This window comes from Lissotriton helveticus, chromosome 8 (assembly GCF_964261635.1).
Source record: "Lissotriton helveticus chromosome 8, aLisHel1.1, whole genome shotgun sequence".
Lineage (NCBI taxonomy): Eukaryota > Metazoa > Chordata > Amphibia > Caudata > Salamandridae > Lissotriton > Lissotriton helveticus.
The window spans coordinates 748,662,691-748,690,322 of record NC_136069.1 but is presented as its reverse complement, the minus strand read 5'-3'; the positions used below and the strand labels follow the sequence as shown (position 1 = coordinate 748,690,322).

The 27,632-nt window shown below is 42.7% G+C and overlaps 1 protein-coding gene across 3 annotated transcripts in view; it reads right to left on the bottom strand.

Annotated features, from left to right (window-relative positions):
* Positions 1–27,632, bottom strand: part of MID1 (midline 1) — an 805,692-nt gene that overhangs the window by 410,452 nt on the left and 367,608 nt on the right. Inside the window, exon 1 of one of the 3 annotated variants that reach the window (XM_078657584.1) lies at positions 12,126–12,539. The exons of the other annotated variants lie outside the window; for them this stretch is intronic. The gene's annotated coding sequence lies outside the window, so the exon portion shown is untranslated. Of the gene's footprint in view, positions 1–12,125; positions 12,540–27,632 lie in introns of those variants that run through there. 3 annotated transcript variants of the gene reach the window in all.

The following is a 27,632-nucleotide window of genomic DNA, read 5'->3' as shown; positions in this document are numbered from 1 at the left end:
TTTCTTTCCCTCACTCGTCGTCTTTTATAATTTTGTTGTTACTTCCTTTCCTTCCTGCCACCCTTCTTTCTTTCACTTACTTTCCCTCTATTTTATCTTCCTTTCACCCTTTCTTCTCCCTCTTTTTATCTTCCCTCCCGTCCACCTTCCTTGGTTAGTTTGTGCTTTTTAATCAGCTGTACTTCCTTTCTTTCTGAACACTTTTCCTTCTTTGTAGTCTTATCTCTTTCATGTTCTATCACTCCATTAGCCTCTTCTATATTTTTGTCATTACGTTAATTTCTTTTTCTTTTTGTTCCCCTTTGGTTCTCCTTTGACCAACCCCATAGCTATGCTATATATCCTCTTTCCTTTAATATTTATTAGCTTCAGATTTTATTTTGTGACGTGCATATCACCAATAAAAGACAATAAACGAGAAGTTATTCTGACCCCTGCTGAAGCTGGTAAAGCGGGGGGTTTCCTATGCCTTTGGTCTGGGTTTTGACATCACAACTTTCACACAGACATATAATATATGAAAAGTGAGATTTAGGTCCTCCCCTTCAACAACTGGCTTTTTTGGCCAGCCTTTTTCAGCCCCAGGCTTAAGATATGGCCAATCACATTTTGGCACAGTTCAGTGAAGTTTTTCTCTCTAACTGATTGCTACAGGAGTTATTACAATGGACTGTATGAGAAACTATTTTGCAGCTATAAGCCGCTCTCTGCTCCTTGGCCCTTGCTCTTGCCCCATTGCACCCCCCCCTGTGAATGGTTATTCTGGCTCCTATCCACACTCTCACTTTCCTGTGTGTCAGTTTCTTCCAGTCCTTCCTCCCACCTTTCGCTCTTCCTCCTTTGTGCTTCCAAATCACTCTGCCCATCAAACCCTTCTAGTTTCTCCTTCTGGCGCCTCCATTTTCCCCTTGTTTGCTCCTCATTCCAACAAGGCGGCTTCTCATTAGTGCCAACAGGGGTTGTAGAAATCAAAGGCTGCCCGAATTTAAGCTTCCTTGTTTTTAGCACTGTCCTCTTTTTGTCCTTATGTCAACTGAAGGTCGGGTGGCAAGGAAGCCTTAATTAAAGTCCTTAATTTCTGTTTTTGGTCAAAGGAACTAAAAGAACAAGACACAAAGAAGGCACCCTTGCCATCCAAACGTAATTTGCCATAGAGACAGAAACAGGAATGTATGGAAGGTACGAGCACCTTCAACTCAGCCTGTCTTTTCTTCAAATTGTCTGTGTTTTATGTGCTTAAGCTGCATGTGTAAGCACTTTAAACCCAGACCAAATAGGTATGCCAGTGCTTGTTAGGTCTCACCTGAAACAGCGCACGTGCGGTCTGTTGCGAGATATTTGGTTAGCTTATAGTAGGCTTAGAGCCCACCCATTGTTATTTGATGGCTAAAGTGGGCTTTACTTCCCTGTTGTGAATTTTCCCCTACGCTGAAACATGGATGCGTTACTGTGTCCTTACACAGCTTGTTTTTCTTTTTGGTGGTTCTTTTTTAGGTATCACCCAAATAAGCGGCGCGATTTCTGATCAGCTAAACCTTACATTATGTCCCTGCATTGGCTGCTGTGGCTGGGAGAATCCAGTTCAATGCTTTGTGTATTGCCCACAAGGCACTCTCAGCTAAAGCCCCTCTGATTCTTCAATCCATTATCTCCCCATACTCCCCTAAAAGATCTTTGCGCTCTGAAAAAAAAAAACTAGCAATAGTCCCTCGAGTATACCGGGCCTGGAGTGGGGGACGTCTTTTTTCCCTCATCGCAGCCAAATGCTGCAATCAGCTCCCAGATCATATCCGCCTCGATGCGAATCATCTCTCTTTCCGCAAACAGCTGAAGACTTTGCTGTTCTCTGTAACTTTCTGATTGCTTGGTTATTTGATGGCTTGGTCTCTAGCGCTGGGAGGCCTTTGGTAGCCATGTGGTTTACAAGTGTCTATTGGATTCAATTCAATTCAATTCAAAAAGCACACATGCGCAAGTCCTTTCAAGATCTATTGTATCTTAAATCTAAAAAGGGCATAAAGCCCATCCATTACCTATCACTGGTTGGCATCTTCGTCACTCTCACTTCTTTAGTTTCATTGGTCAGAAGCAGCTGTGCTGGTTTCACTTTATCGCCTGGTAACACTTTAGACGTCTTTGTTTTCTCTTATTTATATTTTACACACACAGATTTTGGTTTCTTTTTTCTTTTTGATTCGACACACAAATTGAGTAGGCAGCTTTGAGCTGGCCCATATCATATAAATCACTCCACTCCTCACAATGCCACTTCATGCCACCTCCCTCCACTCAACTCCCCTCTGCGCCACTAACTTTTAGCCCTGCTGAACAGCAGCCACGCTGGTGTACAGCATGGCTAAAACACTCTGGCAAAGCCAATAGCTCTCCCATAGAGGAGACCTATTGACTTTGCCAATGCTTGTTCTTCTTAGAGTCCGTGTGTTTTCCAGCTGTCTCCCTTGTGAGCTTTCTGCCACCCATTTCATTGTTGTTTTGTCACACAATGTGCTTCCACCCAATGGTGTGCGCTTCTCTGCCCCCTACCCAGTCTTTATATATGATCTATCTCATGCTAGACTGTTGGTCGGTTCCAGGATGTTTACATCCCCAGTGTTCCCTTCCTGCCCATCTCCGTGCTGCTCTATGCTCCTATTGTACCTGTCTTCCTGCCTCGTTGTGCGCTTCTCTGCTCCCAGTGTTGCTTTGTCTCTAGTGACGGCTCCTCCACTATGGCGGAGGAGCGTCGCCCCACTGCTTACTCGCAGTGCTAGAAGCAATAACATAAAATGGTAATACCTTTTATTTATTAACATTTTATATTTGCTTTGCGGTTGGGCGGGGCTGCTCTGCTCTCCGAGCAGGGTAGGGGAGGAGTGGTGTGCCTACTCCTGAGGGCGCAAAGACTGTTTGGTCGTCTCTCTCCGGCCGCCCAAAACAATCATGCACACTTTGCCCTTCTCCAAACAGGCTGCATTGCAGCCTACATGTAGAACATGTCATCCCCTACAGCCCCTGGCTGGGCAGTGTCCCGACCAATCACAACGCTCCACTGGAGTGTTGTGATTGGCAAAGGGGAGGGGAGGGAGGATTATTATTAACTCTCCACACAACACACCCTCCCCATGCGACTCCGCACCCCCTCCCCTCCCCTCCCCACCCCACCCCACCCGTGAGCCACGCCGGTCGTGACTGTCTTCGACCATTCTCAGTCTGAATACACAAATAAAGTTACCCCTACAAAAAGGGTACACAAAGAACCAGGTTGATGAGTGGTGCATAACATTGACCTTTTTCTGGGGTGGAAAAGAAGCAGCTTTTCCGACTGCAAAACTATATTTTTCAGTGGAGGAAAAATTAAAGGGCTGTAGACAACAGGCTTTTGCAAATGCCACCATCCTCAATTTGCTGATCTCTCAAAAAATGGAAGTTGGAGTTGGCTTTGCCAGAATTTCAACTCAATACCTGCAGGTTTCAGTAGACGTCAGTGATTAGTATCTCTCTCTCTCGTCTCAGAATCTGTAATGACATGCAGTTCATCGCACTCAGAAGAGACAGTCTTGTCTCTTTTGTTGGTTCTGTTCACTGTCCCTGCTCCTGTACTTCGGTAAATATTGGCAATGGCACCTTCGTTCGTTTGCATAGCTCCTGCGAACTAATGTACCATTTCTTTAAAATGCATCACGCCCTCGGGCGTTAAACATGCAACAAGGCTACAAACAAGACAATCTATAGTATAGACCAAGAGAACACAGGCCTGTCAAAGGCGTGCCCAGGGTCACCGCACCCAGGAGGAGTTGGCATGTGTAAGGGGGAGGCCCTCTCCACAGTTAGTGCATATCGGTGGTGTGGCCAGCCTGCATAAGGCAAGTACAGACACAACATTTCTCAAACAATCCAACTGGTCTCCTACCTTACACCTCCCGCCCTCCACATGATCCCTATTCACTCTTTTATTCACACAACCTGTTCTTTAACCCCACACACTTGAATGAACACTAGTAAACCTGAATTCCCAAAGGCCAAAGGAAAACGCAGCTGAGAAATCATAATAAAGATCAATCTGGTGAGTATGCATATTCAATGGTGATTGGTGATGCTGCACAGGTGAGCATCGACAGAATAGCAAGGCTTGGTCCGCTATGTACAAATGACAGGTTTCTTAAATCTTACCATTGGTGGTTATCACTCAGGATAGCGTCACACAACTGGGGACCGTTGAATGGCCACTTTATATTAGTGAATACATTTTGGCGAGTATGTCCTCTCACTCCTTGTTACTTTTGTAAACGCAGCATAGCATAGATCTGAGAATATGCGTAGCCAGGGTTATGGTAACAATCTTTTCCTAAAGTATAGGCCGTTTTTATACACTGCTTTCTGAACCTTGAAGAGTCAAACTAGACTAAGTATGTAAAAAAACTGTAAACCAGTAAGGCGGCCGAGTGAGTTGAATCATGTGCTTAAAAAATATGGTATACAACGTTTACAACGCAACTTTTACAACGCACTACCATTACAACGAAACTTTTACAACTCAACATCCATTACAACACATACATTTACAACGCAGTCATTACAACGCATGACACTACAACGCACACCACTACAACGCATACCATTACAACGCAGTCATTAAAACGCATACCATTACAACGCAAAACTTACCATCCAATACTTACCCTACTGGAGTTGGAATAGTAATTTTAACCCCTACACTATCCAATAATTTCCCTACTGTTGCACCCTCTGGAGTTAGAATAGTAATTTTAACCCCTACACTATCCAACACTTACCTTATTTGCAATGTAATGTAATGCGTTGTAATGGTATGCGTTGTAAATGTAGTATGCGTTGTAGTGGAATGCGTTGTAAAGGTATTTTTTAAGAATGCGTTGTAAAGGTATGCGTTGTAAAAGTGTGCGTTGTAATGGATGTTGCGTTGTAAAAAATGCGTTGTAAAGGTATGCGTTGTAAAAGTGTGCGTTGTAACGTCATACATCCAAAAAATATAGATCTCCATTAACAAGGCTCAGGGAAAGCTGAAACGCATTGGGTCCATATTCCCAGTGATGATAATCAAAAGAACCTTCTTCACTGATTCCTGGCTTCTGTGGCATTTTCTTATGGGGGTGTAAGAGTGGGTGTGTAATACACACTCAAAATACAACAAAGGTCAAAGTGACGTTGTAGTTACGCTAAAATGTTACTTACGAAAAGTCGAAATGTCATTCCCTCCACCGCCATGCAAACTGTCATTTCAAATGTCATCAGTAATGATATCGATGCTGTCATTAAACATGTCATGAGTGATGTACTATGTGAGGGTATAAGCAGTGCATGGCGAGGGAACGAGTAATAGTTATTTATTCGGGCATGTTATAGTTACTTCACTTACCTATAACTGGTGAATTTCAATGATTTTTTATTTTAAAATATGTGGTAAGTGGCAATTTGATCTAACTATAACATCACTTTTGCCTTTGTTTTTTCTAGTGTTTTTTTTTTACAATACCTAACTATGACTGTCACTTTAACCATTCATTTTTTTTCCATCAGTGAATTTCAAGGATTGTTTAATGTTAAGTCACCACAATATATAAAAGGGAGACCTGTTGGCTTTTTCAAGGAGTGACTACATCAAAATAAAAGACAGACTTATTGGCTTTGTCAAAGAGTCACAATATCATTGCAATTTCTGCCAATAAACATTTAAATTAATAATTTGTAGTCAAAGCAACGTTTAGCATGTGTTGAGGGTCATTCTTTTAAACTCAAGTCACAAAAGGGAGCCATATTATCAACTTTTCCTGGAGTCATGCTAAAGAGGCTTGAGGAAACATGGTGTTAATTTAAAAAAAAAAGAAATTCTTGGGAGCTTCTGCACTCCCTACAGCCCCCCACCCTACAATACTTACAGAACATAACTGGTTTTGGGCACAACCATGAACAGCAACATATGTGACTATGTCTGTGATGGGCATTATGCGGCGCTCCTTACCAGGAGCAGTAAATTATAAATGAGCGTCTTTTGGCGCTCATCTATTATTCCTTACTGTGTCCTTTTTTTATGTCTTTTATTTTTATTTATGTGGGGGTCCCCGTCCCACCTGGGGCACCACAGCTTGTTTGTTTTTTGTGGGTCACAGGGGAAACTTTTGGATGCATACAGAGGCAAGGTGATACCTAATGTAAGCAAAACTGTTCCGGAGTTGCTTGTGTTCCAGTTTAGGGAGGACCTGGCTTGGCAGTTCGGGCTGGACTGTTTCTTTTGGAGCAGGGTAAAAGCTGATTTGCATATAGGTAGGTACAAACTGAGGTGGTATGGTGAGCAAAAGAATGGTGGGCTGGAGAGAGACTCCTAGCTATTGCCAGTATTTATACTTATTGCAAGCAGCCTCCCATCACCTTTTGTGTGTTTCAGATACCTAACTGTTCTTCACTTCCGAGCCTGCAGTTGGATAGCTAACGGACAAAGCTCTTTCCCCAGTCGATAACTAAAAGGAGTGCTCATCTTTAGATGGGAATATGTGGACTGCTGGCCACTACGAGAGTAACTGAGGGACTGTTATTTAACCTCAAGTGGGCTCCCAATGAATGGTGTTCAGCGTCAAGTGGTTAGCTACTCGAGAACACGCCCAGTACAGTGGATCACTGATGGAGAACAGTTCTCGTTGGGTGGAAAATGAATGGTCAGTGCTTATCTGCTAGTGGATAACACAACTACAGTGGTCATCCTAATTTTAATTGCGAATGATGGTACTCGAGTAAATAATGGGCAGTGTTGATTCTTCAGTGGATAAATGTGTAGGGCAATGCATATCCTCAGGTGATTAATGGACAATATGAACGCTATACTGCACAACAAATGGTAAGTGTTCATCCACGGGGATAACTAAAAAGAGTAGTGCTTCTCCTACAGGGGATAATAAGTGGACAAAGCATTCCTGCAGGTGACTAACTCACGAGCAGTGGTAATTCTCTGGTGGATAATTTCTGGCCAGTCCACAACATCCAGTTGTTAACTATAGCGCAGTGTTCATTATCAAGTGGATAACTCCTAGAAAATGCTCACAATCAGTGGCTAACCACACGAGTGGAATGTCCTAGCCTTCATGTCTGTCATTTTAATAGCCAGGTGGTATTTTCTAGGGGAAAGGTTCACGGAGTGCAGATCTTTGAATTTTTCAGATTTTTATTTTTCTGGATGTTCTAATATATATTGTTTACCTTCTCGACTGTGCCCTTTTTAGTTGGTAAAGCTCTCTTCAGCAAAGCACAAGAAAAAAAACGCCTTTTGATGTTTTGCTGTCTCCTGGGGCAAATTTGGGTCAGCGATGGATTCGGTTATGTTGACATTAATTTATTGTATGATTTTTTTGGCCGGCTGTGGTCTTCACTCACTGTTGAGCGGTGACTGTTGTTATGGTTACACTAGGAACCATCTTCAGAGAATGCTTTATACTCATTCTAATAACAAACAGGGTCAGATCCCATTGAAGTTGTTTTTAATAGCTCTGCCACAAAATTCAAACCAATTAATTTAATTAAACTTTGCACCTTAGTACAACCTTCTGAGACATTTTCCAGTTCAATTGACTTATGTCCTCTCATGAAACTGGTGTTCGACATATAACGAGCCTCTTGACGAAGACTTCCGTATGTATACTCGTACAGAACGTATATCCAACTTTTGTAGTAGATGGGCCTGGAAGTTTTACTTAGATGTAGCTACAACCAGGTTGAATGCATTCAGCATGGCCTGAACACTTCGTTTACTGCACTAGGTTTTCGTCACATTCATAAAATATTGGCAACAAGTTTCCTAGACGAATCCATTTCACTAGCAGCATACATATTTTAGTCTATTCAACCAGCTAAAGCATTCTAGGAGCTGCAGTCTCGACGAAATTAGTTCTACATTTCTGAAAAAATATAATCCGGTCCACTGGAATTATGCGATTTTGCAGGTGCAGGGTTTTCTGTATAATTATGGATTTGCCACATAATCCGTTATCTGCTGCATAATCTGCAGAGTTAAAAAGTGTTTCTAGCTCAAACAGATCAAAAGTTACTAAAACGCTGCATGTTTTGCCACACAAGGAAGGCCCTTTGCCTAGGTTGATCTGTTCTTCTAATCAGTTTCCTTTCTGTTGTTTCTTGCTGAATTTGGGCGTTAAACTGGTACTAATTAGGTGAACTTTTGCAAAAAAGGCACAATAAGGAAGTACAACTATCACAAAATAGGCAGTGCTACACCTCAATTTGCATTTTCTTGCTTTGTAATGTGGTCAACAAGGGCACATAATTTGGTTCTCCCCTGCCGCATAATTCCAGTTGTCCTGGCTATAATGCAGTAATACCCTAAAGTACAACATTGCCATGATGTAGAAAAACTGCAGATTTTAAATTCATCATGGCTTTTCTCATTAGCATAATTACAACATTAACATCTACAATTAGGACACCAGTTTCAACGAATAGCACATTTTAAACTCTGGACTCTGCATGGTGTCTTGTTAGCCATTAACAAAATACCGTGAAAGTTGGTCAAACAGTAGCCCGTTTTCTCATCTTATCATGGCAAATACTGCGCACGAGGAACAATTAATTGATAAGATCCAGTCTGTATTTTCCTGTCTTTTGTTCACTTAAATAAACAGATACGCCGAGAAACAGGCAATGAAGGAGGCAGCGAGCTGGAGGGGTCCTATCACAGTGGATGCAAGTTTGGGGGCCCACGAGTTTCCCAGACAGATGTCGGGTGGGCATGGACTGATCAACTGAGGAAGAGGGGCCAGAGGAGGGTTATGCTACCGAATTTCCTACAAAAGAAATCCACCCCACACAATTCATATGGTACGTTCCAACCAATAAACTTTCTTAAGAGAAGGAATTCTGGGCTGTCCGTCCCATCACCCTTCGGCGTATATACATGGAGCTCTGTGTGGAGTATTCTAATGCACAACGTGTATAATATAGACGAGGGGTTGGCAGCCCCCTCAACAAAGTTTTATAAAACCCATAGCAAAACAAACATCGGAAAAGCTAAAAGGCTAGCAGCCAATGCCAGAGTTGTTGGCTTTGCAACGCTAAGCTTGTCTTATATTAGGCCCTGCTTCCGGAAGGAATTTCAGGGGCGAAGCAAGGAGTTACTTCTAGTATACCGTGACCAGCTTTTCTCTTCTACAAAATGAAGGGCTACCTGAGATCACACAGACAGCATGAGAGGCTAACACGGAGACAAAAGGTTTACAACTTAGGTGTGTTATGAAGTGACTGAAAGGGAACAAGAGACAGACTTCGGCCACTTCAAAATTGCGACATCTAGAAGGATATTTAACTTGTCAGTGCCTAGAAAAGGTCTATTTTCTCTGACTAGCAGCTCTTCAGCCCAACCATGACTTGGAAGAGCCCTTACTTTGTTCATTAAGCCTAGCTCCTTTGCTCGAGCCTTCATCCTGCATGACTGTCAGAATCTCATCATTGGTCCTCAAAGGCAATTCTGAGGTCAAAGGGCAATAAGGAATAGCTTGGCTGAAGGTAGACTCTGGAAGGCCACAAAGAACTTAGGCAGCAAACAGGTGTCTTTTTTAGGCAGAAACCTATAGATTCGCCCTTCAGCTGAAAAAGAGGTATTCAACAATAAAGCGTGTAAACCGTACAAAACATAAAATAGAAAAATCAAGAGCCCACAATTGCTGCTATGGCCAGAAAATGAAGTTGTGAAAGCACAACACGCCTGGTGATTGCAGCAGCGGCGGGCCGTGCAGGTAAGAGTGGTGGGGGTAGCAGGGATATCGACAGACGACCACGAGGGAAAATTAAATAATTGATTTTCCCTCGTTGATGTCTGTCGAAATCTCCCCTTGCGGTGACCTACCACCCCACCGCACTTACCTGCACGGGCCGCGGCTGGATTGCAGGACCTGTCTTCTGATGGCTCATCTCTTCAGAGACAATCATCTCTCCAAGCCAATCCATATACGGTACGCATAACCAGTCCACTAACTTCAGTACTTGGAGAATTCAAACTCAATGTTCCCAATTTACATGAAGCTATGACTAGCCTGCTTACATTTAACTTTCTGAATGAACTCAACTGTTCACATAGAGGAAATCGGATTAAAATAAAGGATATATAACGGTATGTCTACATTGCTGTGGCTGCCCTCATATCAAGGTCCACAGGGGCCACCGGAAGCATTTACCTATGCTGAATCTAAATGGAAATTGTTTACGTAGTCTAGGTTTATCCTGAACATATGGAATGTATTCAGACCCTCCGGGTATACACTGGCCGCTCTCGATTTATTAACTTTGCCTTGCTCATCCATTTGCTGACTGGGTTCCTATGTAACTTGCAACATCCTTAAAACATACAGTAGGGGACTTTCAACTAATTTATGTCGAACCTGGTCAGAGAGAGAAGAGAACCCAAAACAGGAAGACGTGTCCCACTTGAAAGACGTGTTTCAGGAGCAGCAGGAGATCTAGTTTACATTTTGGTCAAAGCTAGTAGCTGTTAAATAGCTGAATGTGCGAAATATCTTCAATAAGTTTTAGCAATGTGATAACACGAACAGAAACAGATGTTTGTCAACTTGGGTCCTGCATCTACCAGCGTGGCTCAATATTCAATAACTCATACACCCTTACAAATGGGCCTACAACCATTGAAGAAACTAGCTCAAACTCCTAACAGCCAGAAAAGAAAAGAGTTTGTTCTGGGCAGAGGAGGGTTAGAAAGGACTCGATGATCCTCCTATTCAAAGCAGAGGATTAGCTCAGGCATCAAAAGTATGCAATAATACGTCCAACTTGAGAGACAGCAAATTACGTATGCAATGCATAGCTGCTACCCACTCCTCCACGTATCATTGGTTACACACATCTGGACATATGAAGGTTAACGAGAACAGCTGTTCTACTAATTGCAATGGCGAACATTTTCACAGAGAACCCAGACTCAGGCCAGGCTTTGAAAGTAATGCACGTTTTACTGTTACTCAGCATTTTTGTTACCTCCCAGTGGTACAATCTCATAGTGCTGTGAGCTTTACGAGGACTGTTCTTGAACGGAACTAGGTTTACATTTAAAGCAGTGTGATTGTATGCCGGAAAGTTGTGGGTTTCGCTGGTGTCAACAAAGTATTCAATTTTGAGACAATAACACCAAACCAGAATTACTGTAGCCATGCTGTCAAAACATAGTCACTGCTTTATAGAACTTACAAAAGTTAATTCAGCTATTCTCATAAAACGCGCCTCGTGATAATATACATATATAAGAAGCAATATAAAAAGCTGTGCTGAAGGTTGCAAAATTATAAGCAAACTATTAAACGAGTGTGGGATACACTTTGCATCTTCTCCCACAGATATATCAGTGTCCATGCTCTGGTGGTGCGCTATGTACAACTTTCCAGGCACGCCCCTGTCAACACTAGCGATTCTATTTGAACCGATAAGAGGCAACAAACACGGAAAGGGCGGTATACTGGGGAAGGCGGAAAAGGTCATGGCAGTTTATCTGGGAAAAGGGAAGTGGAAAGGGCGGATGATAAAGAAATAGGAGAGATTAAGGGACAACAATGTTAACGGCCAGGACACTTCATGAGAGAATAGAGGAGGGGGTTGAGTGGATTTGTTCAAAAGAAAAAAAAATAACCAATAGATGGTACAGCTGAAACGAAGACAATAGGAGGCGATAAGGCGAAAAAAGAAAACAATCTATATTTCCAGGATTGTCTTTGAAGCATGTGAGAAAAGTGTATGCTTCTCAATTGAGGAAAGATGACTTACCTCAAATTTTTGCAATGAATATACATTCCAAACAGTACCACCATTAATAAACTGGATACTTTTACTCATCACAATTCTGTAATAGCTATGGGGTAGATCGAGCTCAAAAACTCACTTTCAGAAGCGCTAGCTAAATTAAACTAATCTATACTACTCATACGCGCAACATTTGCCCAAAGGACACAGCATGTCACGTTGGCTTTTTCAATCGCAGGTTGAGTTAAAGCAGGCCGGCAGTCCTGCTGTCCCTGGACAGATAACAGCCCCTATAATCCTCTGGCCTGGTTTCGGCAGGTCACGACCCCCGTCGGCTGGATACCCACCGCTGGAGGCCTCGCCGGCTCCTGAGGCAGACACATCGCTGGAGACCCACGGCCGCCGCCGCTGACCCAGATGGAGAGGGGCCGAGGGAGCCAGATGGCCGCCGCGTCTGAGGAGCCTGTAATCCCGGGCAGCGACTGAGCGGCCGCGGACACCGGAGCAACAACAGGAAGAGCGGCCCTACAATGGCAGGAAGAAGGCCAGCTCCGCCTGGGCCCCTGCGCCGGGCTCCGGGTTTAGCATTCCTGGCCCGGCGCCCCCTGGCGGCGACTACGCCTCGGCAGCTCCGTGCGTCAACTTCAGGACAAGGACAAGGACAAGGACAAAACGCCACCGCCGTCCGCCTGGTAAAACCGGCCCGCGACTATGGATCCGGCCCTAATCCGGAGCCGAGAGTGGTCCGCCGACCTCATGCTGGCAGTAAACAGAAGGGGAGCCCGTCACACTTTCTCCACAGAGCTCCGCCCACCCCCTGCCCTCTGTCGAAAAATGTGTCACCGAAAACACTGACAGCAAACCAGCTCGTCAGATTAATGGAGATTAAAAATAAAACAGCCACAATGCCGTTCCGTCTGAGCCGGGGGACACCTGTGCGATCAGGCGCGGGGAGTCCTTGAATGACTAACCCCCTCTCCTGCTTGCACAGCTGAGACCCGGCGGAGTGTGTCACTAGTAAACTTGTATTCACAATAGGCTGCAGTACACAGAGCAACACCCGGCCCCGCATTCAAGCTGGTACTGCACATGCCTGCACCGGTCCCTAGAGACGCTAAGTAAACCCCCACTCTGTGTAACGAAGGCTGTTGTATACGATAATCCACTTTTACCTCACTGGTTACCTTAACCACTTGGTGGAATGCGATGACGAGGTAATATGAGCACGAAACATTCCACTGTTGTAATGGGCGCCCAGAAAACGCAACCGTGTAAACCCTGCACGCAACCGCACGCCGTCACTGACACTGAGGGGACGTTGAATACAGTGACAGCAAATACCCCCGGAGATGTCTAACCGTGTCCTACAGCCTGTTATCATGCGAGGACATTTGTAACTCATTCTGTCAACCTTGCACGGGTGAAAGTCTATGAGCGATCTGCAGGTAAAAGATCACTGCAACATGTGGATTAAGCTACTCTGAGTCTCTCTATTGATGCAGCCCCGTTGGGCTCTAATGTAAACAGGTGGACTGCTGTTCGACTCTATTTATGGCCAAAGCTAACTGGGCTCCTCATAAATATGTTTTTAATTCCATACTCAACAATGTCTAGCGTTGGTCGAACTCCCTCTGAATTCGTCACTGGATATTCAGAGATTTGCCCTTGGACCTTATGCGGTGAAGACATCTAGCTTCAATTCACCTGTTCATTGAATTCTGGACTTAGTCTTGGTTTTGTTCATCTGAACCCATTTGGCTGTCACACCTGAAAACAATGACGTGTCAAAGTCCAAGCCTGGAACTGTTGTGCCCTTTTAGCATGGGATATTGTTTTACCCCAGGATATCACATTAGTTATCACAGGTCATCTGGGACTCCAAAGAGTGATACAGATTTGAAGCTCCCCAAAACATACTACCATCAAATTCATTGCATGATTAAAGCCCTGTTGGGGAGGGACAGACACCGCAGTGATTGTACTACCGAATATCGACAGGAAGAATATAGACATACAAGAATATCTGGGACAGAAAAATCGAGGGAAAATATTGAAATGTGAGCCCTAACAAGGGGAGTATAGATTTGCTATTCCTAACCCTGCATCTACATACCTTGAAGATATATGTATCACATAGATACATATATGTGGAGGTAGGGATAGAAAATCTACACTTATATGCTGATATTTTTTCAATATTTTGTCAATGATATTTAGTACTCTCAATATTCTGACTTCGATATTTAGTATGCACATGCACCACAGTGCAGTGTGGTCCATACCATAAATATATGTCTGTGAATCTCCACACTTGCAATAGCTTTAACATAGTGGGTCTAGAGCGGGACTCAGTTGATGGAGACATCTCATTTGGGTCTATTTTTTAAATACTACATTTGGTAATAATGCTAAAAGAATATTAGAAACGGGTCACATTTTGCAGACTCTCACTGCTATGCTCCCAATGAAACACAGGCTTGAACTGTTTCCAAGTGTGGAAGTTTGGAGAACCACTTTCAATGACCTGAACATTTGAGTGCTTCAAAGGTTATCTGAACAATTCGACCCCGGCCTATGAACAACCTAAACTTACTTTTCTAAAAGTTGAAAGGTTTGAGTACAAATGAGTACAAATATTTTTGTGATGGCTTGCGGCAGTATATTATAGACAGAATAACCAGAATGCATGAGGACATCGTATGAAGCTTCAAAGTCCCTTCCAACCACATCCCAACCCAAGCTAAATGAAGTCGAGCAGAACCTCAACCAATCCTCGCATTGTCAACTAAACCACCCTCCAAGTCATAAAAGGCTACAAGACTCAATCAAGAAAAGAGCTAAGACTCTCATTACACACAAGTCAACATCTCACCCACCATCCCATATCGGCCAGACCCCCCTCGCCCCACAGCAGGCAAACACCAGGGAGGGTAAACAAATAAACAAAAGATATGGGTAGCCAAATTGAAACGGTTTCTCAGCATGTTCCAGCATTAGTTATTCTACCACAGTGCGACAACAAGCTCCAACCCTACCATAGAAACAATTAGCAGTTGGGTGGTGAAGACAGCCATCAGTTCCACCATTGACTACACAAACTCCCTACATGTATGCACACAAACCATCAGATGTAATGATTCAAAATGATTTCATGTGCTACATCATACCGGTAACAAGAAGCAAAATCCCTAGTACTTCACATTCCCAACCCTGAAGACACCACTGGAACCAAAGTACCGTTCAGCATCCTCAGCCTTATCTGCAAATGCATTCACAGAAGTGCCTAATACCTCAATGAGAAAATAAAATATTACACACAGCGATGCTCCCTGTCCTTATCAACCCCACCCACCCCAAAAAAAGACAACTTCTACTCTTAATATCTCAATACTAGGTCAATATTTCGTGTACAGACAGTGAGGCTTCTAATTTGTATATATTTTCTAAATCAATTGTCCACTACTTCAGTCAAGAAAAGTAACTTGCAGCAATACAGGTCATGATACCACGTTACCACAAATATACCTGCTACTTAAAAAGACGTGTGCCAAGTTCACAGATCAGCTAATGCTACAGACAGAGAACAGGAGTTTCTATTTTCAAATGTAATGGTATTGATTTGACCGACCTTGGAAAGAAAGACAGCTGATTTATTTGTCTGTCCTGGGTTCAAATTTATGACTAGCAGACCGCAGCATATATCAGTGACGAGTGTTTAACTCACTGAGCCACGTGACTGGCTAAATGGAGTTCCAGGTTCACATATAGGCAGCAGAAATTGATGTGATTGGCAGGATTGAAAGGGGCAGTAAATCCAGCAGTGACGATGGTGAACCATACTGCACGGACAATTCACACTGACTTTACAGGAATTCAGAGGCACACAGAAATATTTTTAATGCCAAAAGAGATCAAGGTCATCTAACTACCTCCCCATTTCATCCAACACAAAATATTTTAGCACTACCTGCTAATATCATCATTCTCAATCCATGTGCACTTCAAGCTCCTTATTTATTTTCTTTTTTTTATATTCTTTACCTTATTTGTTCAACTTAACGCTTTCCTCCCTCTCCATTTTTCTCCTTACCTCTTTTGTCCCCCTTCATTTTAAAACTGTGGGGCATATTATCAAGGGGGTTTATCTCCGCTTTTTTGGCTTTAAAAGCCAAGAAAGCGGAGATAAAATGATCTCCCTATTACCTAGCTGTCGCTAACACCAGTTAGCGACAGCTAGTAGGAGATAGCGACCATCTTGGGCCCCACTTTGCATGTCAGTGATATTTATCACTAATGACATGCAAAGTGGGCGTGCCAAGATGTTAGCGACTGGAAACAGTCGCTAACATCGCTATCTCCTATTACCAACTTTTGGAGATATTCGCGCTAAGCGCAAATATCTCCAAAAACTAACACCTGCCCTGAGCAGTTCTTAGCCATGTTATCCAATGGGAGGTGGATAACATGGCTAAGAGCATTAGCTCGGTAATGCATGAATATCGCTGACTTTTCAGCGATATTCATGCATTGCGGCCGTTTTTTATCGCATTTGCGATAAACCTTGATAATAGCAAGGTTCATCTGCGATCATTTCTGACGATGCTTAGCGTTAAAAAATTCGTTGCTAAGCATCGTTAGCGATAAATATCGCTTAACGTTGGTAATATGCCCTATGTTCCCATGCCAAGATTCTCTTTGGGATCCACAATCTATTGATTTTGTTAAAAAAGCACTTAAAAAAAAAGTGAATTCATATATATATATTTTAACTTTTCTTGCTTTACCTTATTAAATCCGGAATCACTGGATTTATGCACTTCTTTAGGAATTGCATTTCCACATAATTATCAATTTGGTCGGTGTGCCACATATTCCATCATTTTCTGAAAAAATTGCAGAGTTTACTTTTTTTTTTAAGGGAGAGCGTTTCTAGCTCAGACAGATCAAACGTTTTATAAACGTTGCCACACATGTAGCCACTCAGTGGCGGGCCCTTTTCAGAGGTTAAGTGGGCACATTTCATTTGACTCATTGCTATATTTGGGTGTTAAGTTGATACCAACAAGGCGAAACCTTAGCACAGACCGTGTTAACAAGTGTATAAATTACAAAGCAGTGATGGCCACAATAGCTGCCACGTAATTTGCCGCTTTTTGCTGCATAATTTAGTCAAACCTTCCACAAAGTTTGGTTCTCGTCTGCTGCATAATTCCAGTGTCCATTTTATCTGACAATTTTATTTTGTTAAATTTGTTTTTACAATTAATGGTTTTCCCATTATTTGGTTCTCAGAAATGGTTATTTTGTTTTTCTACGCACTCAATGAGGGTTTGTTAATCTAGGTAGGAAACAGATTAGCACAAGTGGAAGCGACCAGAGGGCTCTGCCCAGTGCCTGATATCACGCACTTGGGTGGTCAAGTAGTAATCAAGAAGGTTTACTTAAACAGAAAGGAAAGCTAAGAAGGGGGACCGGTCTGATAGGGAGCAGGTCAGGGGGATTAGAGATTCTAGGTCCTGGTAGATCAGCCAATTGCGTTGGATTTCTGAGATCAGGGAGCAGCAAAATATCTTGAGTTTTAGCTAAACCCAAGAGTAACAGGCCGGGCTGGCCTAAATTTGTTGATGTGTCTCAAAATGTTGAACGGATAAGAGATTCTCTGACTCACAAAAGTAAACTATGAATATGGCATCTCCCTAACCTGCCCCCCTCCCTGAAAAGAAACAGTAGCGTATTGTTACAACAGAAGCAACAAGACTTCTTTGTACCAGGGAAGGGAACAGGCACCAATCCCTTTGGTTGTTAAACTAGAAAGTCATATTGTTCTGATGTCAAATCTGTCAATCACTTCCTGCTTACATTCCTGCTACAAACCCATGCTCTCACTAGCTAGGACGGAGGGAGGTAGTCTATTGACCATGCACTCTTTAGTAGCTGCAACTGCAGCCCTGTGAAAGACCGGATCCACTTGAGGTGAGTTCAGAGGCATAGAGAGCGCCGTGAAGTAAACTTAAATGCCTCTAGGCACATACCGAGGAAAAATGTTGGCATTAGGATTAGATGAGGTGAGTTCACAGTATCGTTGTGAGGGCCAGCCACCAAGTATTCCATCTGAAGTCCCACACAGTTCAAACGCAACAAGTATGCAAGTCTTTAAACCTTATGTAACTCCCGCCTCCCGTTCGCTCACTCCTCTTCAAAGGAACAACTAACCTAGAGAGTCCTATATTATATTGTACCTCCTCGTTAGTCCATCTGATCCCTCTATTCACTTCCCTCTATGCCACCCACTCAGGAACTTCTTTCCTCCACTCATTTACTTGTATCTGCCTCTCATCATTAATCACTATTTTATTTAGGTCCGTCTTGACATCCCAACTGTCTGTATGATGTATTGTTACCAATTCTTCATAATATACTAGAGTCAGCTTTGACTCCACCCAGAGGAGTTTTACCCTCTCACATGCTATTGGCTGCTTAGTTCATCAACAAACCTCCTAATGAGTGTTTGCAAGGCCATATAGGAGGGACTATTTTACAACTCAATATTATTCGCGGTCACACAAATTCTTTGGCTCATAGATGGATTATGAACAGAAAGCAATCGTTTTTTAATTTTAGATGGGTTTTTTTCATGCCCTAAACAAGCGAGACATATTAGCTTTGCTATTTCTTGTTGTTAACCTTTGCAATAATTGGTTCCTCCCACCCACAATGTACATGTGTTAAAACGCCCACTTTTCAGACAGTGTGATATAAATTACTGACCAGCATCACATGTCCATCTTTACACAGACTTCAAATACCACCTGCCACTCACATTTTGCTTGTAACCTCCCACCATCCCCTTCGTTATCAGCCACTAGACCCTTCCGAACCGAACACCAGACCCAACCTCCAGGCAGAAAGGGACAACACTTTCTGCACACTACAGCATAAAGTGCGGTGAAGACCACTGACGAAAGGACATCCATGTTACTTTGAGGAGTTAATATAGCATGCATTATGTTTTAATGTCCAATGGGGTGCACAACTCACAAAGTCCAGTAGTCAATTGTAGATGGAAACATATAATTTCTTTATTTTAAATCGTGTTAAAAAACATCACACATAGACACTCCAGCCAACGCGTTTCATTCCCATACTGGGAACTTCATCAGGGCAAATGGAAGAAGTGACAGATGGTTTGAGTCTGCCGTCGCACATTCGGAATTATCCATGTGTAGCAGTTATTGATGAGGTACGTTCACCCAAAATATATGTGCGTCTGGCATGCATGCATTACGTTAGTGCCATGAATTTACTGCACCAATGGGTAATAATGGGGTGCTTTCCAAATTTGTTGTTAAGAGTTTCTTTGCAAAGCAGATTACGATCCGGGCTCTGAGCCCTCAGTGGTGACTTTGGGTCTGTTTCTCTGTTAGCTGAAACTTCTAACTTCAGTGATATGCGGGTCCCTGCAATGAAACGGAATTCTGCAGTACTGTGGCACGTTCGTAGACAACTGAACAGCTCTGCCTTTGTCCATTCATTTATAAATGTTGACAATAAGTCAGATAAGGGGCAAAGCACCCCATCTCTGGCTTTGCCAAAGTACAGAATCCCATCATCGTTGAAAAAACGTATAATAGGAAACATTTAATATAACAGTAGAGGTCGCTAGACACTGCGTAATATATGTCTATGTAGTGTTGAGTCTTAAGTCGCAGCAGCAAATTCAGAGTGTCTCTCTTGAGGTCACACAAAGTACTGCATTGGCCAAACTTTAACCGTATACTATGCAGTCCTGCCAACTCGCACAGCGTCACTGGCTTCCACACAATATTGGCTCCCGTTACACAGTCACCTGGTGCAGGGAAGGACAGTTGAAAACCCCTGCAATGAGTGGGCTTCCAGCTTGTCTTTGGAGGCCCAGGGGATCGGATGTCCACTAAGGGGTGTGAAAAAACCCGAAGTCATCAGTGATAGCCCCAGCAAGCTTTAGTTTTTTGTGTTTAGGGAGGTGTGAAATTGGTGGGGGACGTCCAATAGTGTCTCTCAGGCAGTTCTCAGCATGGAGCCCCGCCCCCTGCACTCTGCGGTTGGCCGGTCTGAATACCACCCAGGCACCCACCCACACATCAGCTTTCCTCAAATTGAACATAGAAACCGAGCATGGCTTTCAACAACTTACAAGATCACCAACCACACAAGCTACAGATTGCACAGCACTGGACAAGGCAAGCATTCACACAAGCTCCACTTACACCCAGTTCGCACAATGCACTACATAGCCACACCACGAATATGCTATACAAGTAACAAAACCACTAAATGGCCATATTTTGGTGGACTTATCAATGTAGCATGGCTGAGGTGTTATTAGCTTGTTTACTACCAAACGATTCACTTTTGATACACTTGCCCAGATGAAACAATTTTAATGACCAAAAATGTATAGTTTCAAAAACAAATATTCATAACAAGTTCATTATCATGCAAATGTTACATTCTACACACCTGCAAACAGTATGACCACTGGCTCCTCTGTGATTAGGTCTGATTTGATACACAGTTGTCAATACCTACTATTACAAATTCTCTAAAATCTACATAAAGTGATTTTTTGTCCCACCCAGAAGAGTCTTTCTCTCTTTCTCTCACCTCATGCCAAGGGCTATTTGGTGCATCATTCCACCTTCTACTCTAGGTACATGTCTTTCAACTTTTTTTTAGAACTCTTAAGGTGTTTGAAGACCTCAACCAACTATGCCAATCTCTTGTTTTTCTAGAAAGTGTATCAGTGATACTCAGAGTACGGCCCAGGGGCAGCATGCGGCCCACTCCTCAACAGCAACACTGGGCTTCTTCTTACTCGACTCAACACTAACATCAAGAAGATGTTAAGTAAACATGCAAGCATTTATTTAAAGGGTAATTGATGTTAAAGAAAGGAAGTAACTAGGGTGTCTTGTACGATTATTTTTAGAAACACTTTGCTTTTTAAAAATATCTTGTTGCAAAAGTGTAAAAATACGATGAATGCTCTTTAAAAGGAATATTAATTCTCCACGCCCGACGAAAATGCCAATAGTGAATCAAGAAGCAAGTCAGTTGCTACGTGCGCTCTTTTCGTGGCCTGAGTTTCTAATATACATGAACAACATTATAGTTTATTAAATCAAACATAGGAGAACTTTTTGTACATCGCAAATCCCGAAGTCATGTATTTTGATGTATTTTATTTGCTAATGAAGAAAAGGGAGATTAAGTGAAAGAAAAGAATTGCTTAGGATCACAGTTTGGTTACGTAGGGAAGCCATGATTAATCCCACGTTTTCTGTTTTCACACCGTGCAGTTAACCCATTAGATATACATGCTTTACTTCCTCTACACCCAATTTACTGCTAATCCCCTCCACCAAACCCCTCCCGCTACCTTGGTCGGCATTAATAGGGCACTCGGTCACATCACTGGCCAAATCTTTTGGCTCCTGGGAAAATCTTTGTGAGCACCTATGGTGTAGATGGAAATGTATATGCGGTGTGTTTGAAGAATTCAGTTGGCAGTGAAATACAGTAGGTAAAATGCACCACAGAACACATTATCGTATTTACAAATATATTTGATTAATATATCAAAGCAACATACACTTAAGTTAATATAACTATGCTATGCTTAAGGATCATGCATCTGAAACTTGGGAGTCACTTGGGTGTTCTCAATAGGTGAGCCGAGAATTGCAGTCGCTCATACAAGTACTGTAGGACATTACAATGAGCATAGAAGAAAGACAAAAGCCTGGACTAGATAGAAAATGACATGTTTTCTGCTACGCTCTAACCTCTTATTGGCTGTGGTGCTCAGTGGACTCCTCCTTATACCATGCGTTCCAACTATGCTGTTCCCACCCGGTCACCCTTCGGCTGGTCCGGGCCTGGCCTTGAAAAGACATTTCCATCACTAGATAAGGTCTTTTCCAAAAACGGCATAACCAGACTTCACTACTACAGTAACACACACCATCAAAAAGGATAGGGGCCACAAAGTGGTGCATTGAAACCAGAGAACAAGGCACTTAACTTTAATTCCTCAAGCACCAAGCTCTTATCGCTGCTGCAAGGTCTTAGAGGAAATTGAGGTACATTTTGTGCGCATGATGAAAGCTCGAATAAACTATTTAATCCACCATCAAGACGGATATTCACATCCTAAGGAAAGGTAAACATTGCATCTTTCCGCCCATTGTCTCTCCACGGGGAGACATATCAAAATCCTAAAATAGACATAGCGCATCACCACTCGACTGTGAGAGGGGCTTGCAGAAGCAACACCAGGGAAAGGGCTAAGAATGGAAAGGCATCTAGTTATGTGACGTTGTTAGAAAAAAAATATATATATATACATTACAGCAACCAACCACCAACAGTAACGAGCAAGGACTGCCTAAGCAGGTTGTCACGAATGTAATATTACTTCTTAAAAGAACAGGACTTTCCACCCCACCCTCTCATCCTGGTGCACGCAGAGCATCATTTCTAATTACACAGATGAAAATAGAAGCGCTGCAGACGAATGCCTGCGCTTGTTATGCAACCCAGCAGGCATCTGGTAATGCCGCCTTATGTTCCAGGAATGAATTAACGACGCCATTGCACTCTCTGTGCTGGTTTTTCATTGGAAACAGCAGTTTATCTGGGCCTGACTTGTTATCATCCTTCCATGGAATTTCTCTAGAAATAAATAACTTGAAAAACGCCACTAAAATAATTTACCAGAACATAAGCATTTTCCTTACCAAACTGCCCTAGACCCACAGAGTGGGTTGTTTTCTGTGCAGTACAGCAGTTTTACTGGCAGTAAATGTAGGGACACGGTTTTATGTCCACAAGTTTTTGAACTCAATCATTTTCCAGTCCCACTGAATTTTAGTGCTATTTATGATTTGCCCTTCCCTTTAATACAACACCAACAAATACAAATTAAAGGCAAGCAAGCACTCCAAAAGACAATATACGTAAACCTGTAGTCATTTTTGTGGTTCAATGAATATTTGGTTCGCGGTGGAAGCAGGAGTTTGGAGTTCTAATACCAGTTCACTCACTGGATGAAACTGCGTGATCCTGTGCAAATTACTTTACCCTGTGCTTCAGTTACTTCACTTGATGAAACTGGGGGTGCTTGAACACATTCTGAACATCCACATCAGTGTGAGATTTCCCACCCTTTAAGGACACGGTTAAGTGTGATGGGACTTGAGACTTTGGATGAGAGCCAAGCAATAAGTGAAGATTTGGGTGCGCCTCAGCAGGACTGCAGTTTTCTTCCATTGGTAGAGTGGGCCAGGGAGAAACTTTGCTGAGTAAAGCTGAGGATCACCGCACACGTTTAGTGCTAGTTCATAACAGTCAAACCAAGCATAAGAATGGAAAAGTTCAAGGCAAACCACAAGCGTCCCCATTGCACACCTCAGAAAGCACCAATTCAAACTAACACAAACAATCTTAAATAATAAACCAGACTATATTCCATTGAGTGCTGGAGTAGGAATAGATACTGTGTTTCTCGATATCTAAAATCCTGAACGGTCCATTCAGGCCTGAACATGACCCAGTCTACCTGCACCACCATCAAATTCATATCACAAATTTTCCAATAGGTCAGGGATGCCTTTGGTGCAGATCACAAATAACCAAAAGATCCTTCATCTAATATTAATGTTCATATTCATTTATTATCCCAATGCAAAATGTTCAGGCTCAAGCTCTTAAAATACTCCTCCCCAACACGTGTTTCATACCTGAAATATTCTCTTTTAGGAACTTCATCAGGGCATTCCCTAATTTAACTTGTTCATCAGGTGAAAATTATTATTTTACCTACACAATTGCCCCATGCACACACACACACACACTTCAGCATCATTACATAATGGGCTCCAGCCTGTACCGTGCCACCTGCACCTCCTGCAGACCTGCCCTGAAAATGGGTGCCTTCTGCTAGAAGGCTAGTAATGAGGTAATCTCTCCTCACCTGGTCACTCGGCTCGCCCTGCAGCGGAGAGCTCCCGCCTTCGAAGGGTAGATTATTAGGCCCAGAGAGCACCATTCTTTGTCAGACCTGACAGCACAGCTCCCGCCCTGACAGTTAAAAATAGCAGCACCATGTCACTGCTTATCATAATGATATGTTTACTTGGCTCTAATGATTAGGAAAGCTCCTGGGACGTGGCTGATTGTACACTGAAGCATTATAAATGCTTGATTGGCAGTCGGCATAGTTAACAGGACCCAGCTGTTAGATCAGTCCCAGGCCCCACTGTTTATATCTCATCATTCCCTCCATGTGCTGCACTTTGATTGGTGCAAAGCGAATTACTAATGAGGAATTTTCTTTGATTGGTGCAAACAGAAAAACCAATGAGGAATTTTTATAATTTGCTTCAGGGAAGGCTGGTGGACAGAAGGAAGAAGAAAATATATTAAAAAAAAAATCTCTGTTCCAATTAAGCTGTCAACAGGTACTAAAAGAAGAATTTTCATCTTTTGATCTACTCATTTTGCAGTCTCCGCTTTTTGCTCATCCAATTATGAAAACAAAATAGACAATACTGTACTGGCTACGTTTGCAACACTGCAAACACAGTGGTAAAGAAGAACCCCAGCAAGAGAGCTTCTGCACGCAGTAGTTCATGAAGGCCACATCTGTACTTCAGATTGCACTGGGAAAGGTGGCAGGAAACTAAAAGCCAATTTTAAGAAACAGTGCCATAGAAGTACCACCTTTGAGCTGAAAGTGAGGTCTCATGCTATTAACACTTGTCTGGGCCGAAGTTTCACCGCTGTAGAACCAGTTTAGACCCTAATCCCTGTTTAACTTTGCAAAAGCTTGCTTCTCAGTGGCACCGCTTGTTGTGCTTTCTTTTAGTAACTTTTGATCCCTTTAATCTAGAAGCACATTATTTCTGCTGAACTCTGCACATTCGGCTGCAGATGATATTTTTGATGCAAATGTGTAAATCCATCACTACGCAGAAAACGCAGCGGCTGCAGAATCACATTTTACCAATGGCCCAGACCACAATCTAGCCTGCACACATTTTGACCACTGGTGTCATCAAATTTCAACAAATGTGTGAAGAAAGGGACACAAGGGACGGGTGGGCACATATTGGTGTGACTTTTAGTACAATATTGCCAAAAGTCATGTTTCCTTCTTGCTAAACGCAGTGACATCAGCAATTAAAAGCCCTCGAAGCCCACAATAAGTGCAATCACAAACTGGAGCACACATTTACTAACCAAATCTTTATTTCATTCTTATGCTCACAAAGTTAAATATGTGAATATGTTAACACTTTATTTGTTTGATTAATATAAACTTTTAAAAATCAATGCATAATTTAATTTTGAGTTACCTTTCACCAGTCAAGGAATACTCATAATACATGGGATTTTGCAATCATTTCATAAAAGCCCATCTCAAATGTCTTTAAAATTGGCGGTTGTAAAGAAAGGACGTCAGAACTCAACTATAATAAGTTATTATAGTCGAGTCCTAACGTTACTATGCCTGCTGCCAGAGCCAACATCGAAGGTGAAAGGCAGGTCCGACCACAGAGCATAATTAAAGCAGCAGTTTAAAACAACATAAGCAAAATGTTGCTTTTCTTTCTTATGCTCTATTTTTCGGAGCTTACAGTGACAAGCAGAAAGAACGTTTATTTTGTGCACTCCTTAGATAATATAGAAAGGTTAGTGTAATACAATACCACACGTACACTTCTTTACAAATAGCTACATTATGGGCTTACTACAGCAAGACATAAATCCTGAAACAATTATTTTAAGCCATAGTGCATGGATTCTATATCGCTTTCAATACATACTGGACAGTACAGTGAAACACAAAAGGCGGCTGTCCCTGCTGCATTGAAATTATTAAAGTTCTTTGCTTAGCTAAACTATAATATATTTTTATAAAGCATCAAAAGCCATGTTGGTTTGAACATTAACAATGACAAGTCAAATTAAAGCTGGTTATTCTTTCATATATCTGTGGTATTGGGTAGCTGTTCCTGAGGGTGAATAGTCAGGGATAGTTTTCCACTGGGATTAAAACACAATGATGCACAGCTTAAAACGTGTGAAAACAACATGTTCCAAAAATGCTCATCACAAACGGCATTGCAGCAAACTGGACTTCAGTAACTGATAATGCGTGCGTCATGCACATCATATGTCTGTAAAACGTACTGTACAGCAGCTATTCACAGGGCACGGCCCACAGTCTGCGGTGTGAAGTGGCAAGTACTCACATTTCGATCTAAGAAGACATTCAAAGGATGGCACTACTTAACAGATTACAAAAGTAGTCAAACTTGAGTAGATAGCTCATTCATAATGCATTGTGATGCTTTTGTTAGGAAGATTTTGGGTTTGATTGAACATGGAACATTCTGAAAACGAAATGTTTTTCTGTTTAACATCAATTTTCCTGCGCACGCAAGGGGCTCTGGGAGGTTTCATGTGCGCTTGTCGCTGAACAATCACTTTCCTTCCTGGATATTGTACAAAGCCATAAATTATGTGGTTCCAACACTAGCACTTTTACTGGAGCTCTTGTAACTCAAGATGCAACAGCAGTCGAAAGTGTAATCTTGGGCCTTATGAGTACGTCCCAGGATGAAACCTCCAAATCCTGGTCCCAGACACCCTGGCAATATGTGTCAGCGAAAGCCACGAGCCACCTTCCGCCCTTTTATTTATACCCTCGGGCTGTGCCCAGCCCATCGGATTGAGAATGGATACATATTAACATAGAGGCTCCCTACATCCCTCCCATCTTTTAGAAAAGAAAAGAAAATATACAATACGACATCCCTCCCATCTTTTAAAAAAGAAAAGATACAATAAGACATTATAGGCCCACAAAGTCTTTCAGTCTCTGGCTGGGGGTAGGGTTTGTTCGCAGGCAGTATTTCTGACTTATGGGAGCCCTCTCAGCTCCAGTTTCTTCATTGTGTCTCCCAAAAACGGTGCTTTCTGGACGGTGGGTAAGTCCTGGACAACAGTTGATGATTGCCTACAGATGTAGGTATCTCTCTCCTCTCTCTGGTCATGTAGTGGACCATCGATTCATTGGGTTGTATTTGGCCAGATGTGCCCTTCATCCAGCCCTATGTCTTTATCAGACTCTTGTTTCTGTGATCCGGTTGTTCAATGCACTTCTTTGAACCATGAAATGTTCCGCACCACCATGTGGAGCCAACATCTCAAAATCACCATGGTACCATCTAGCTCGATGGCCTCCCAGACCTCGGGCGATCTTTCAAGATCACTCAAGCCCCAGCCTGCAGGGTGGGTATCCTCCTAGCCGATTCCGGCTGGCTTTGTCGTTCATTATCTGACTTCTTCTCTGTGTCGCTTCCACATTGAGCTCCGCCGGCTGACATCCTTGTTTCCAGGATGCTGTTCCTCCGGGGCCACCTGGATTACATGGTGTGGGGACAGATATCTTTTCGATAACTCCTCGTTTCTCTGGATCCTGTATTTCCTCCCCACAAGCAGCCTTGGATGAAAAGGAACACTCTAGTGTCTTAGCAAGGTGGGCTGGACAGAGTAATCTATGTGCGGAGACATTTGTTGCCTAGGCCCTGGAAAAACTGTGGAAAGTTCTTCAGCAGATCATCCACGTGCGAGTCATGCACCTGCTTTGCAAAGAATACTAATTCCGAATCCACTTTGGTATGGCATCCGAGTAGCATGCCTTTCTGGCCTTCTGCCATATGCGACTTGGCTCTGATCAATCGATCCTTGCACTTGTGTCCACCCCTACGGTTCCTCTGAGGCACAGGAGCTCTGTACCCCCATAT